General features: G+C 34.5%; 1 pseudogene; it reads left to right on the forward strand.

Annotated features, from left to right (window-relative positions):
* Positions 1–1,382: 1,382 nt before the first annotated feature.
* On the forward strand, positions 1,383–11,142 carry LOC112491673 (bidirectional sugar transporter SWEET14-like; annotated as a pseudogene).
* The last annotated feature ends 4,137 nt before the right edge of the window (positions 11,143–15,279 follow it).

Raw genomic sequence — 15,279 nt, forward strand, 5'->3', positions numbered from 1 at the left:
AACAATAAACAAAATGATCTAAAAAATTCATGGCTTCTCATCTTTTAACGTTTTTAAACACTGTTAAATCAGATGGAATAAAGTTGATTTATTTTGATGTATTTTTTTCCCATTTTATTTGCAATTAAGATTTCAAATGCAAGTTTAGGAAAATTAACATTGGCACTAGAAGAATTCTTCATGTTCTAGATGGTTTAGTTTTTAAAACTTCATTAAAATTGAAAAGAGCAAAGCAGCAGTAAATAAAAAAAAATAATAATAAAAAAAAAATAAAAAACCTGGAGAGGGAAAGAGAGAAGAGAAAATAATAAAATAAAAAAAAAAATTTTTTCAACCACTTGGCACTCTCTGGTCAGACAGTCCATCGCAATCGATGGTGATGGTGGGGTGCCACATCTTTGACTGAGGTCGGTGAAAACAGGAAAGCATATAAACTTTGAGGAAACAAAGGATTTTTTCTGAGAAGAAGAAGTTGTCACGTGTTTCTTTATTTTTTTTTTAAATAAATTTATTGGAGAATAAGTTGTTGACTAGAAAAAAGAAACGGAAGGAAACAAACTAACGGCTGCTGATTTGGATTTTGTGACATGTGATTAATAACGTGGCATTTTTTAAATGGTTGTGTGTACCAAATCATCTTGTACACACACACACCATGCGTAATGAAAAATTCTGTGCAGTCGATGGCCATGGATGTGTGCAACATATTTCACTTTCGGTAAAAAGGAGGAAAGCATACAAATTTGACGCTCCCTGGCTTGACTTCATTGACCCATAAGTCTTCTCTCTCTCTCTCTCTCTCTCTCTCGGGTTCTCCGATTCTTCAGATAAAATTTCAAAAGAAATCCGTTTTCTTTTCGTACTATGAGTGTGATTTGCTTTCTCTCTTCAATGCTTGCTTCTAGCTCTACATTAGAGTTATAAAACAGGGTTAAGACAGTTTTCGGGTTCATATTATTTTGCTTTAATCATTTTTAGCCGTACGTGGATGGTGGTAGCAATGGAAGAAACTCAAACACTGCGTGGAAAGAGGTGATTTACTTTTTCAAAAAAAAAAAAAAAAAAAAATGGAAGAAGAAGAAGATACTTTCGTGAACAGTGAATTTCCGTGGAAGTGGCCTCGTGTACACGTGGCAGTAAACCATTTGGAGTGTACCAGAGGTGCGAGCTGCCTTGGTATTCAAGGATGATTTTGATTCCATGCAAAATTTATAATATTTTCTCCAAGGTCATTTCTCTTTCGTTAGTATATCCGTTCCAGTTCCAGCTTATTCCATATCTCTAGCAAGCCAAACAGATTTTTTTTTCCTAGGGCAAGCCAAACAGATTGTGTGTGAGAAAGAGAGACTTTCTTATTAATTTTGATTTTGTCATTGAAGAAAATGGCCCATCACCATGTATCAACTTCGGCCATTGGTATCTTAGGTAGAGGTAGAACCTCCACTTCCACCACTTCTTCTTCTTCTTCTTCTTCTTCTTCTTCTTCTTCTTCTTCTTCTTCCCCATCCACCACTTCTTCTAGCTTTCTAATTATACATAAACATAAAGAGTTGACAGTACATAAGAGAGAGAGAGAGAGAGAGAGAGAGAGAGAGAGAGTTTCTTTCTCTCTCTTAGACTTCCAAATAGAATTTCTTAGGGGTGGCTGTAACTAAGAGAGTTTCTAAGGTAGTTTCTTCAAGTAGGGCGGTGTAGTATTTTTATTTTAATGACTTGAAATTGAGCAAGACGGTTGTTCTTCTTCTTTCTGTGTTTTATTCTCTCTCTCTCTCTCTCTCTCTCTCTTATTGCAACAACTTGTTTCTTCTTCTCGGGTCTTTCTTTCTTCTTCTTCTTTCTGGTTTTCTTTTTCCAGGGTTTTTTCTCCTTCTCTTCGACTTCTTTCTGGGTTATCTTTCTTTCTTCTCTATCATTTTAGGGCACTTGTGTCTTTTTTCTTTTTTCTGGGTTTCTTTTTTCTTGGTTTTTTGCTGCTATTCTTTTTATATAGACCTAAACTGTGTCAGAAAAAGATAGAGAGAGGCTTTCCTCTTCTTTCTTTTGTTTGCGTATTCTCTTCTTTCTTTCTTTTTTCTGAGTTTTTTTTTTTTTTTTTTTTTTTTTTTTTTTGCGGTTTTCTTTTCTCTTTCATTGTAGGCCTTTTCTTTTTTGTGGGTTTTGCCTCCTCGTCCTCTTCTCCTTCTTCTTCTTTCTTTTTCCTTAGGTTTTTTCTCCTGTTATTATTTTGATTTGTGATTGAAGATATGACCGTTCACCATCATCTTCTTCTTTTTCTTTCTTTTTATTTTTTGGGTTTAAGGCACTCCTTTCTTTTTTTCTAGGTTTTAGGCAACTCCTTTCTTGTCTCTTTCTTGGAGTCAATATCGTCCATCAAACTCTCTTCTTCTTCTATATATATATTTGTAATTTTACAAATTAACGCATGATACGCCTTCTTTTTCTTTTCTTTTTTTCTGGGTTTTCTTGTCGATTTCGTTGTAGGCAATCGTCCATGAAAACTTCTTCTTTTTCTTTATATGTATATATACATAGATATGTATGTATTTTTACAAATAAATGAGAACTAATTTCTTTCTCTTTTTCATGAAATTCTTCTTCTTGTTCCATATATATATATATATATATATTTACAAACTAATGCACGAAAACCTCGTTTTCTGGGTTTTCTTTTCGATTTTATTGTAGGCAATCGTCCATGAAACTTCTTCTTTTCCTGTATATATGTATGTGTATATATATATATATATATCACAATTGCATGACAACTAGTTTCTTTCTTTTTTCTGGGTTTTCTTTTCATTTTTTTATTATATGCAATCGTCTATGAATCTTCTTTATATATTATAATATAATATATATATATATATATATATATATATATGTGTGTGTGTGTGTGTGTTTTTACAAATGCATGAGAACTAATTTCTTTATTTTTTTGGTGTTTTCTTTTCTTTTTTATTGTATTTGTGGGCACTATCTTCTCTTTCATGGTCTACCTTGCTCCAATGTAAGCTTTTTGTTTTGGCTCTTTCGTTTAACTCTATAAAACTTGATCTGATCATGAAAGTGCAATATTGATCACCATCCGATACTTGTTGTTTGCAGCCCAACATTTCACAAAGTGTACAAGAAAAAATCTACAGAAGGGTTTCAATCACTTCCTTATGTTGTAGAACTATTCAGCTCAATGTTGTGGATATGCTATGCAATCCTTAAACAACGAGCCCTTCTCATCACTATCTACTCAGTTGGATGTGTAATAGAGACATTCTACATTGCCCTTTTCCTGTTTTATGCTTCTAAGGAGTCTAAGGCACTTTGTTTATCATCTCTTCACTTATTAACTTATGAGATTTATTTGGCTATGTTTATGTAACACCCTGTCCCAAATCGCACCGGAATCCGTGCACGTTGACCGAGGTTGACCATTGACCGTTGACCGAAGGGGGTCAAAAGTTGACTTTTTGACTCGGTGAGAATTTTGAGTTGACTAGGGTACCGTGGCGAAGTGCACGATGCCACGCGTTCGTAGACTGGTAGCACGTCGAAAACGGAGCTACGGTTTGAAAGTTATGGACGAAACAAGTTGCGGTCCAAACTGTCCAAGGGGTGCCGGAGTTGACTTTTTGTTTATGGGAATTGAGCTTTGACTCATGCATGGTTGTGAAGTGCTCGTCGATACAAGTTCACAGACTAGCGGCACGCTCAAAACGGACATCCGGTTAAAAAGTTATGGACGTTTGAAGTTTACCGGATACCGTATTATTTTAATGTTTTTGGGTCGTGAACAGTGAAATGCCATGTGTCAGCTTCTGATTGGTCCATGTGGCATGAACAGTGTCATGCAGGGGTTTTATTTGTTAAAACACTCGGGGAAGAGAGAGAAAGAGAGAGAGGAGACAGAAAGAGAGAGAGGAGAGAGAGAGAGAGTCACCGGCCGCCGGTCATTTTCACGTTTTCCGGCCTAGTTACTGTACATGCACCGACCATCCAGATTGCCCACCTCATTTCCGGCAAAACCTCCAAGTTTCACGGCGAACGGCCGCCGGACGCGCCCGGATCGGACCTCCGAAGTTTGGCGGCGATTTTTCCCCTCCACCGCCGGCCACCGCGAATCGGCACTATTCCAGCTGATCTACAGTACACGCGCCATACACCCATCATCCTCTCCTCAAGTCCGACCTACCCACCAAAAATCACGGCCATCGGACCACCGACGCGCCGGGATCGGAGCGTTTTCCGGCGAGAGGTCGGAAATCTTCAAACGGTGATTTCTCCGCCGTCCGACCTCCGTTTTGCTCACCGCCGGTCCCGTTGGATTGCTCTCCTCAAGATCTACAAGACTGCAAAATTTCACAGCCAACGGCCACCGCACGCGCCGCCGCCGGCGACGATTGCCGGTGACCGTGGCGGCCCGCCGGAAATTACTGTTCCGGAAGCGGATGGATTATGCCCGCTATGCTTATGAAAAATGTGAAATTTGTTATATAATTTAAAATTGTGAAATTTATGATTTTTAGATGCACCGTGCATGTACTGGTGTTCTATTTATATGTGATATGGTTAGTGTGCACACGGTTGTGATTAGCGCGCAGGTGGATGTGATTAGCGCGCAGGTGGTGTGAGTAGCGCGCAGGTGGGTGTGAGTAGCGCGCGGTTGATATTATGAGGGTGTCCTGTGGATGCCATCGGAGAGGGCGGCCACCCCCCTTTGGCCGGGACACCAGGTTAGCAGCGGCGCAGTGGGACGCCACGCGACCGTATGCCGGTTTCTCTCTATAACCTCCTGTCTGGCAGTACCTCGGGACGCTGGGTACTCTGGCGCCACTGGTATATAGTGGGTGCATCAAATGATTTTCAGAACTGTGTTTTAAAAATAAAATGTTTGGAAACTGTATTGGAATTAAAAATATAATTATTACTGTTCGGATATTTATTTGATGTCTTGGTTTTCGGGGAATATGAATAAAGGGTTTTGTGAAAATGTTTTAAAAGGGGAACCTTTCCAACTGAGAGAATTGTAAGGGTTTTGAGAGAAATTATTATTTCCAAATAATTATTATTTATACTTATTACTGTGATATTATATGGTATAGTAGTAGGGTCGCTCATTGAGATGATTAGCATCTCACACTCTTAAATTCCGTTCCTCTAGGTACCAGGTTGTCGGTGTTCATCCAGAGCGGACTTGATCTTCATCGCTGTTTTACTTCGTGAAGTACCCTGTTCTTCTTTATTGCAGTTGTACTATTTCTTTCACTCTTGTTGTATTTATCTTGCACTGGATTACTGTATTTTTGTTTTGAAGTGCTGAAATTTGTGGAACCAATTTGTAGTTTGTGGGAGGAATAAGGGGATATTTTTGAAGTGTGTTTTCAGTGCAGGTAAATTTGTGGTAAGTAAATCGCTTAGGGGAGGTGCTGCCGGATTTTCCGTTGGAAGGTTCGGTGGTATTTCCCTGGGATCAGGGCTGTATAGGGTTCCGGAGGAGGAATTCTGGACGGGTCCTGACATTTATGTTTTTGGAATATATAAATATATGCATACATACATACATACATATATATATATATATATATTATATAGTATTATCACAATGGGCTAGGCCCACACTATATACAGTGGGTGCATCCTTATTTACATGTAATTCATGTGAAATATACACTGAATTACATATAATATATAAATGATCCACTGCATCTAGTAACAGGTTCGCAATGTAGTAACTACATGTATGTAAACGAATTGAATTTATGAATCTATTAATCAAAGATGGTTTTGGAAATTGTAGATCCAGACAGTACTTCTAATCTTGTTGATTGCCCTTGGTTATGGTTTGATGGTCATATTGACTTTATTTCTAGCAAAAGGGCAGAAGTGTATCCAGGTTGTGGGATGGATCTGTCTAGTTTTTAACCTTATGGTACTTGCTGATCCACTTTGCATAGTGGTGAGCATGTAAACCCCGTTATATATGTCATTCTTAAGTAAAACCCATTTTGCTTTATTAAACTAAAGCACATCATTTATGGCTATTAGATTCTATCAATGTATCAAGCTTTATCTTTTAAATAAAAGTTCAATGATTATTAAAGGTGGTAGATCTTAGTTTAATAAAATAAAATGAATCTTATTTGAGCCTTACTATATATATATATATATATAACACAAGTTGTTAACCAAATAATATGTAACACCCCGTCCCGAATCGCACCGGAATCCGTGCACGTTGACCAAGGTTGACCATTGACCGAGGTTGACCGTTGACCGTTGACCAAAGGGGTCAAAAGTTGACGTTTTGACTCGGTGGAAATTTCGAGTTGACCAGGGTACCGTGGGGAAGTGCATGACGCCCTGAGTTCGTAGACTAGTAGCACGTCAAAAACGGAGCTACGGTTTGAAAGTTATGGGCAAAACAAGTTGAAGTGTAAACTGTCCAAAAGGTGCCGGGAGTTGACTTTTTCTTGTGATGTAATTTTGAGTTGACTCTTGTATGGTTGTAAAGTACTTGTCGATACGAGTTCATAGACTAGCGGCACGCTTAAATCGGACATGTGGTTAAAAAGTTACGGACGTTTGAAATTCGCCGGGTACCGTATTATTTTAATATATTTGGCTTAAGTGCACAGCAACGCCACGTGTCAGCTTCTGATTGGTCCACGTGGCATGAACAGTCCGCTGTGTTCGTGAAATTCCGGCCAGCTCCAGTCCGCTGTGTTCGACCTCCTGAATCCGAATCCGGCTTCCGTTTCCGCCAATTCGCGACGGTTTGGGAGAATTGCGGAGCCGAAACTCGAAAAGATTTCGAGCGAGATTCCGACCCCGTCGGGTCCGATCACCGGGAAGTAAGACCGAATCTGTGATCAGCATCACTCGAGCTTCGATTCGGTATATAACTCGTAAATTCTAGATATCGTTTGTGTTTTGACCCCCCGGGTACCGGGTATTATTTACCCGAATAAAATATTAATTTATTTGACTGTCTGTGAATTTTATTCTAGGAGCACCGGTGAGTCGTGAAATTGATCCCGTGGTGGATCATAGTTTAATTGCGTGCTCCAGGTGAGTGACCCACCTTCAAATTAAATTTGGGAATTTAATTGGTGAATATAGTATGTGTGATTTAAATATTTGGAATTTAATTTCTATGTGCCAAATATTTATTGGATTTATTGTGGAATTGTTTATGAATTTATTGGATTTAAGAAAATGTGCATTATATAAATTTATGCCATGTGAAATTATTTTATGGTTTTGAGGATTTTGAAATTGGTGTGGTTTTAATGGTAAATTGGGCACGATTTGATTTTCAAATATTTCAAGGAAAATATTTGGTTATGTTGGTGATCTCAATTTTTATAAAATATGCCCATGAAATATTATGAGATTTGATTATGATATTTCGAGAAATTATTTATGTTTGGAAAAAATGTGGATATTTGAATTGATGGATTTGGGAGTTGGTGGATTTGAAAATCATGGAATTTATGGTGTTGATTATAAAGAAATTACGGAGGATTTCCGGGTTCAAGCGGATGGATTATGCCCGCTATGTTTATGAAAAATGTGAAATTTGTTATATAATTTAAATATGTGGATTTTATGATTTTTGGATGCACCGTGCACGTACTGGTGTTCTGTTTATATGTGATATGGTTAGTGTGCACACGGTTATGATTAGCGCGCAGGTGGGTGTGATTAGCGCAGGTGATGTGATTAGCGTGCAGGTGGGTGTGAGTAGCACGTGGTTGATATTATGAGGGTGTCCTGTGGATGCCATCGGAGAGGGTGGCCACCCCCCATGGCCGGGACACCAGGTTAGCAGCGGCGCAGTGGGACGCCATGCGACCGTATGCCGGTTTCTCTCTATAACCTCCTGTCTGGCGGTACCTTGGGACGCTGGGTACTGTTGGCGCCACTGGTATATAGTGGGTGCATCAAATGATTTTCAGGACAGTGTTTTAAAAATAAAATGTTTTAAAGCTGTATTGGAACTAAAAATATAATTATTACTGTTCTGGTATTTATCTGATGTCTTGGTTTTCGGGAAATACGAATAAGGGGTTTTGTGAAAAAGGTTTTAAAAAGGGAACTTTTCCAACTAAGAGAATTGTAAGGATTTTGAGAGAAACTATTATTTCCAATTAATTATTATATATCTACTGTATTACTGTGATATTATATTGTATAGTAGATAGGGTCACTCACTGAGATGATTAGCATCTCACACTCTTAAATTCCGTTCCTCTAGGTACCAGGTTGTCGGTGTTCATCCGGAGCGGACTTGATCTTCATCGCTGTTTTACTGCGTGAAGTACCCTGTTCTTCTTTTATTGCAGTCGTACTATTTCTTTCACTCTTGTTGTATTTATATTGCACTGGATTACTGTATTTTTTTATTGAAGTGCTGAAATTTGTGGAACCAACTTGTAGTACCGTGGGAGGAATAAGGGGATGTTTTTAGAAGTGTGTTTTCAGTGCAGGTAATTTGTGGTAAGTAAATCCCTTAGGGGAGGCTCTGTCGGATTTTCCGTTGGAGGGTTCGGTAGGGTTTCCCTGGGATCAAGGCTTGTCTAGGGTTCCAGGGAAGGAATTCTGGACGGGTCCTGACATAATATGTATACAAGTCAAATTAAAATATGAAAAGTTGATCTATAGGTTTCTTTACATAATACCATTGACTCAATCTGATAAAATTTCTAGTATATAATAAGACTATGTATATAGTCGTATTTTATTAGGTGATGTCAAATTTCTTATAATGCTCGATTAAGCTTGATTGCATTTAATTCATACGATGTTTTATTTCAGATTCCATATAATTAGGCTACAGCCGATGTCCAACGTCACCTCCTAATATATATATATATATATATTAAGCAGTATCTTCACCTTTATCCTAAGATTTCTAACACCTTTACTAATGTTTTGTAGAGAAAAGTCATACGGACCAAAAGTGTGGAGTTCATGCCCTTTCCTTTATCGTTTTTCTAGACAATAGGCACTGTTATGTGGTTCTTCCATGACCTTTTGGTCAATGATTACAACTTAGCTGTATACAATTAATCCTGCATATATATATATATATATACAACTCCCTCTTCCTGTATTAATTTGTCCTTTTGCACAGTTATATTTATAATGTTTTTAATTGTACTCTTAAGAGTTTTGTGACATATATTTTCCATTTGCTTCCCTTTTTTATCTCTGGATCAACAGTTTTCAAACGTACCAGGATTTATTGTCGGAATTGTTCAGATGGGGCTTTATATAGTCTACAGGAATAGCAAGGAAATTTTGCAGGAGCCAGTGGTTAATCCGGGACCGAACCAGGCAATTCCGCAACCAAATGTAACGCTGGAAATGTCATAAATATTATTGAAGATGATAAAGTCTAAGGTAATCATCAAGATTGAAGCTAGTTATACATGGGAGGGACATGTGTTTTATGGTGATGTATTTTTAGTCTTGTTGATTGCTCTTGGTTATGGTTTGATGGTCATGTTGACGTTACTTCTAGCAAAAGGGCAGAAGCGTATCCAGATTGTGGGATGGATCTGTTTAGTTTTTAACCTTATTGTATTTGCTGCTCCACTTTGGTTATGGTGAGCATGTACATGTAAAACTTAGTTATATATGTCATTCTCAAGTACGGCCTACTTTGTTTTATTAAACTAAGGTACATCATCGATAGCTATTAGATTCTATCAATTTTCAAGCTTTATCTTTTAAATAAGAATTTAATGATCATTAAAAGTGGCTGATCTTAATTTAATAAAATAAAATGAATCTTATTTTAGCCTTACTCTATATATATATTTATAACACATAATTAACTATATAATATGTACACAAGTCAAATTAAATATGAAAAGTTGATCTATAGGTTTCTTTACATAATACTATTAACTCAATCTCATAAAAATTTTAGTGTATAAAAAGACTATATATATATATAGTCATTTTTTATTGGGCAATGTCTAACTTCTTATGATGCTCCATTAGCACTTGATTACATTTAATTCATATGATATTTTATTTTGTACTACAATTGGAGTTAGATGTCACCTCCTAAAATATTCTCATATATATATATAGGAATATTTTATGGTGAGGGCTGTTCCTATGCGGATCCGTATCAAAGCAGATATTTTTTGAGAAAAAATAAAATCTGTTTTTGGTACGATCCATATATGGACGGTCCGCACCGAAGAATTACTATATATATATATATATATATTAAGCAATATCTTCACTTTTATCTTAAGATTTCACCTAATTATATTTAACTCGTACTACCTATAATTAGGCTACGACTGGTGTCGAACATCACCTCCAAAAATATTCTCACATATATATATATATATATATATATATATATATGTAGGACGATTCTATAATTAGGACCGTTCGTATGAGAACTAGGGGCAAAGCCGACGCTATTTTTTAAAAAAAAAAAAACCTAAAAAGCATCGGTTTTTCCTGTATGTGTGAGAGAAAAGCTAACACTTATTAGGATTTTTTTTAAAATAGCGTTAGCTTTTCTCTGATCCGTATTTAGACGGTCCTGATAGTATAAGGACTCTTTCTATATATATATGTATATATATTAAGCGGTATCTTCACCTTTATCCTAAGATTTCTAACACCTTTGATAATCTTTTGTAGAGAAAAGTCATACGGACCAAAAGTGTGGAGTTCATGCCTTTTCCTCTATCGTTTTTCCAGACAACAGGCGCTATTATGTTGTTCTCCTATGGCCTTTTGCTCAAGGATTACAACTTAGCGGTATAGACAATTAATCCTGCATATCTATATATATATACATATACAATTCCCTCTTCCTGTATTAATTTGTCCTTTTGCGCAGTTATATTTATAATGTTTTTAATTGTACTCTTAAGAGTTTTGTGACATATATTTTCCATTTGTTTCCCTGTTTTATCTCTGGATCAACAGTTTTCAAACGTACTGGGATTGTTTATCGTCGGAATTGTTCAGATGGGGCTTTATATAGCCTACAGGAATAGGAAGGAAATTCTACAAGAGCCAGTGGTTAATCTAGGACCGAACCTGGTAGTTCTGCAAGCAAATGATATTGCTAGAAATGTCATAAATATTATTGAAGATGATAAATTCTAAGGTAATTATAAAGATTGAAGCTAGTTAGACATGGGAGGGACATGTGTTTTATGGTGATGTATTTTTTCTTTTTAAAATAAATGTTGGAAGGGTAGAGGCATGACCTTGTAGACCTAGCCAGAACTTAAACCTAGCGCTTTTAATTAGTCTGGAATTTGCGCATGTGCTTAATTTGTCAAAGGGTTGTACCGTTTGTAATCTTTTTTATATATGAAGTGTCCTTCTCTTGGTTAATTAGAATCTCTCTTGATTATGGCTTTTAGTCTATTCAATTCCCAAGCCATTGTCGACCAAAGAACAAAAAATTTATCATTTATGATGATTAAGCTTTGCTTTATTAAAAAATGTGTGTGTGTATATATATATATAATTTGAAAAAGTCTCTATGTATACTAGGACTTGAGAACAAGTATATATATACAAGCATTTAAAGGAATAGGTACAAGATTAATAATGCCGAGCTTAATCGTATTTCTCATAAACTAGTATTCTATAATCTTACTGAGAAATATATCTATATATATATATATATATATGTATAAATATAACAGGAAAGGGAAATTAGATTAATATTAGACTACACAACAATGAAAATTTATGAGAATAAAAGCCTAGAAAAACATGCATGAATATTGCACCAAATTTCACTAGAAACACTTCAACCTCTTATTTTTTATTTTCTTTTTTCAACCTCTCTTTTCTACCATGGTCAAACCCTCTTTATAGTTGTCCAACGGAAGTCTGTTCCCTCTCTATTCTTCCACTTGGGCAATAGCAAGCCCACGTGAAGATGACAAGCAGCATGTGTAACATAGCAGCAGGAATGTAATAATTAAGATAACATTTAATTAAAAAAAAAAAAAAAAAACTGTCGTGTTCTTGGTTTACAGCTAACTATGTTTCGCATATAAGAAAATATGTAGAGCCAGCAGATAAACGCGTAAGGTGGGCTCCACGTACGAGTACGAACTCTTGCCTACTCACTTCCGCATAACACATTCTTAAATTTTATGTGGGCGGAGCAGAATTCGGGGGAAGCGCCTACTGGGGCATGGAATGAAAACGTCAGCAAAACCAACCAGAAGGCTCAAGCTGAGGGTAGGGCTTGGGAAGGAATAAAAACGTCTGCAAAAGCACTCAGAAGCCTCAAGCTGAATGTAAGGTTGCATTTGGGACTGCCTATTTGATAATCCTCCTAGCAAATTTCAATTGTTCTCGGAAGGAAGTGTAAAACAAAAAAACAAAAAAAAAAAGAGAACAAAGTAGAAAAATAAATAACAATAACAAAACACCATGCCACTCCACCAAGGAAAAGATAATATATATATATATATATATATATATATATATGTATATGTACATGATAAATAGCTTTTTAACGCAATATTGAAAAAATAAAAGAAAACATCGGTACAAAAAAAATCAATAATTTAAGTATGGATGATGGAACAGTCCGTAGCAGCCATGCAATGCATCGACAACTTGTCTAGATAAGATTTAATTTAACATACAAGATCGACTGTTCAATGCTTTTATCCAACAGCTTGCAACACAGAAACATGGCTTCAAAATGAAATTAACCATGCATGGTTACTGTAAAGGTCATGGGTTAACTATACTTTTTGAGTTTCTAGTTTGCCCCTCAGTTTAATCAAATACCTTAAATTTCAATTTTTTCTATTGAATGTCTCAATTTTTATATTCGTTTCAATTTAGTTCTCCATTTTCATTTTATTTCCAAATGAAATCCTTAATTTTAGTTTTATTTTAATTTTTCCATTGCATGGATATTTAATCTTTTTGTTATGGAATTTTTTTTTTATAGTTATAATATTTTACAGTTAATAATATTTTTCAATTTATATATAATAAGGCATTTATTTTGATAAAAAAAAAATTCGTTAGTTTTCAGTACATATTGGAAGAAAAATTGAAATTAAGAATCTTAATTGGAAAATTTTAAGTGAAGCCTAAATTGAGACCAAAAGGCACTTAATTGAAAATTTTGAAATCTAGTTACTTAATTAAATTTAAAATTGGGGGCAAACTAGTGTTCAAAGATATTGTCAAACCCAAGGTGTTTACTAGATGGATTCCATTAGCATTGTACCATTATAATGGAATTCTAAAAACGTTTATAAAATATATATATTGATGGTAAATAGTGTTTTATAATTAGTAAATTATGGTAGATGGGGAGTTAAAATTATTGGCTCAATAGCATAGTGTATGGCACTCACCCACTAATTAGTTATGTTATTTGTCTGCAAAATGAAAAATTAATTCTCTCCATCAACTAATCAGCAGTTAGTAAATTACATATATATATATATATATATATCCAAAAATATATAAAGTTTTAATTGATTAGAAACTTAACTCCCACCTTAAATTGCACATGACGTAATAAGTATTAAAATTTATCATTAAAAATGGACACAAAACCTATCATATTGACCAAATCTAATTGGTTCGATTAAGTTTTATTTTTAACTTATGGTTTGTTTGATTTAGATAACTGAACCAACCATACCATATTTATATTATATATAACTTTTTGATATTTTATTATAATTAATTATACTTTTATGTTTTCAAATTTTTTAGTTAAATAAATTAGAAATATTATATTATTTTTAAAATTATTAAAAAATTTTAAAACTAATAGAATAATAAAACACATTCAAATTGAATTGAAGATGGTTAGTTCTGTTTGATTTAATTTCTCCTCATGGTTCTGTTTGATCTAGGTTGTAAAAATAAAAATAAAAAATACAAAATGCCCATTTTTTGTTGATGCTTGCCTAATTAAAGTTTTAGTATTATTTCATTAATTAAGATAACACTTTCAATATTTGATAATAAAATTTCCACTTTATATTGGGAATATTGGGAATATGTTATTTCAATTTATAAGCAACATAAGTTGACACATTGAAGAATAATATCTTATGGTAATTAATTAGTCTGCAATTTGTATTCTGTGCATAAAGGACGTTGCTACTACATATTAATTCGGTGAATTTTACTATACAGAAAAATAATAATAATAATAATTAAGTGAAGAACATTAAATATTATATATATACACATATCATATGAATGCTGCTTGGGTGAAGACAGACGGTATTAACCATCACAGACAGATGAAGACCATCAAATAAAAATGGTTAGTTTTTTTTTACTGGATTTAGTCCTAGCTATAAGGACAAAGCGACAAGCGTAAGATCTTTACCTTATAGTAGCTCTGTCTATGCATATATGCAGCAAAAGATAAGTTAATTTTTATTTAATGTTAATTAGATCCTAAATGGACAAGAAATGAATAATTAAAAACAAAAAAGAGAGATTAATTAGTTTCATAACTTTATATTAGTATAAAGATGCCGTTTCAAGAGTGATTTTGAAAGTGTTAAAATTATTTTCAAAGCGATAAAAATTATTTATATAATGTTTGGTAATAAAATATAAAATTATTAAAAAGTGATATTGTTGTTGAAAAATCATGTGTTTGATGATTCTAAAAAAATACCAATTAAATAATTCTTGAAAAATCATTCGAAATGATTTTTAAAATCATTTGAAAATATTTAAAGGAATAACGGACCTATTTGAATGATTATGTTAATATCTTCGAATTTACTATTGTTTTATTTATATAGACCAACTGACCAAGTCAATGCAACCGATTCGTTTTTTATAGTTTAAAAAGCTAGCAATAGTGAAAGAGAAACTAGGAAAGGACTATTGCTCGATTGCAAATTTGCATGTGCTATAGCATGATAAAATCTTTGGATGAAATATGTACAAAATCGCTACGTCATATTCTAATCCAGTCTCAAGTGTATATTTTATTATAATATTTCTTTGTGAAACAAGCAAACCAACCCGCTTCTTCGGGAATCATTTCTTGTTTACATATAATATGGCTTTGGCGGCTAAGGCCCTCCAAGTTCGTACGGATAAAAAGTAAAATTTGAGTTCCTGATATTTTTATAATGAAATAAAATATTTAAGGCATGAAGGAGGTTAGAGTAAAGCGGAGCTGATTAGGCTATGTTTGGAATAAACTTAATAATTCTGCTTCTTATACAACTTAAAAATTATTTATAAGAGCTTATTAAAATGTTATATTTT

The sequence above is a fragment of the Ziziphus jujuba genome, chromosome 2 (assembly GCF_031755915.1).
Source record: "Ziziphus jujuba cultivar Dongzao chromosome 2, ASM3175591v1".
NCBI classification, from domain to species: domain Eukaryota; kingdom Viridiplantae; phylum Streptophyta; class Magnoliopsida; order Rosales; family Rhamnaceae; genus Ziziphus; species Ziziphus jujuba.